Source organism: Triticum dicoccoides, chromosome 7A (genome assembly GCF_002162155.2).
Source record: "Triticum dicoccoides isolate Atlit2015 ecotype Zavitan chromosome 7A, WEW_v2.0, whole genome shotgun sequence".
Taxonomy (NCBI): domain Eukaryota; kingdom Viridiplantae; phylum Streptophyta; class Magnoliopsida; order Poales; family Poaceae; genus Triticum; species Triticum dicoccoides.
The window spans coordinates 32942133-32942881 of record NC_041392.1 but is presented as its reverse complement, the minus strand read 5'-3'; positions in this window follow the sequence as shown (position 1 = coordinate 32942881).

The window sequence follows — 749 nt, the reverse complement described above, 5'->3', positions numbered from 1 at the left end:
TAAATACTGAAGGTTTTTTTAGGGTTAACCCCCCTCCATCACGCAATCGCTAGTAAGCTCCATTGATCCAGCCTCCTTGCTCTTATTTTGAACCCCATCATGCTGCTAGTGCTGGGGACATACGGGAGAGAAACTACTGGGGAAATTTTGCATTCGGATCTTTTCCATACGAACACTCAGATCCATCGACAGAGAAAACATAAACAAACTAGTATGCAACTACAGAGGACTTACGGGAAACGACAATCTACAGGGCAAGCTGTTCGTACTTTCAGCACTCTTGAAAATTTATGAGACATAAATAAATTTATTATTAATTTAGTTTCTAATGCATTGTTGAACCATTTTGTTCATCCTCTACCCACAAATATACTTGCCGTATCCGTGTAACATAGGTAGTCAGATCGATCGCATAACAGCGAAAATCCTAGACACACGGGCAGTTTACTTAGCAATACGGACTCTTTCCAAACTACTCTTCTCCCCCCCTCCCCCCTGATTTTCAGGGCGGGTGGGCCCGTGAGCTTATTTCTATCCAGTCAAAATCAGCCAGCTAAGCCACTCCGTAATACCCAGTAAAAATATTCCATGCGTGTTGCATTGCTCGCATAACAGTGATCATGTCGCCGTTGCTACAGCCTACAGGAGGATCAATCGGCGATTTGGCAGCAGTCCTTAGGCAGCCCCTCGATTGGAAACATTATATTATATACAATTGTACATTATAATTTTTCTCTGCAGGATACATA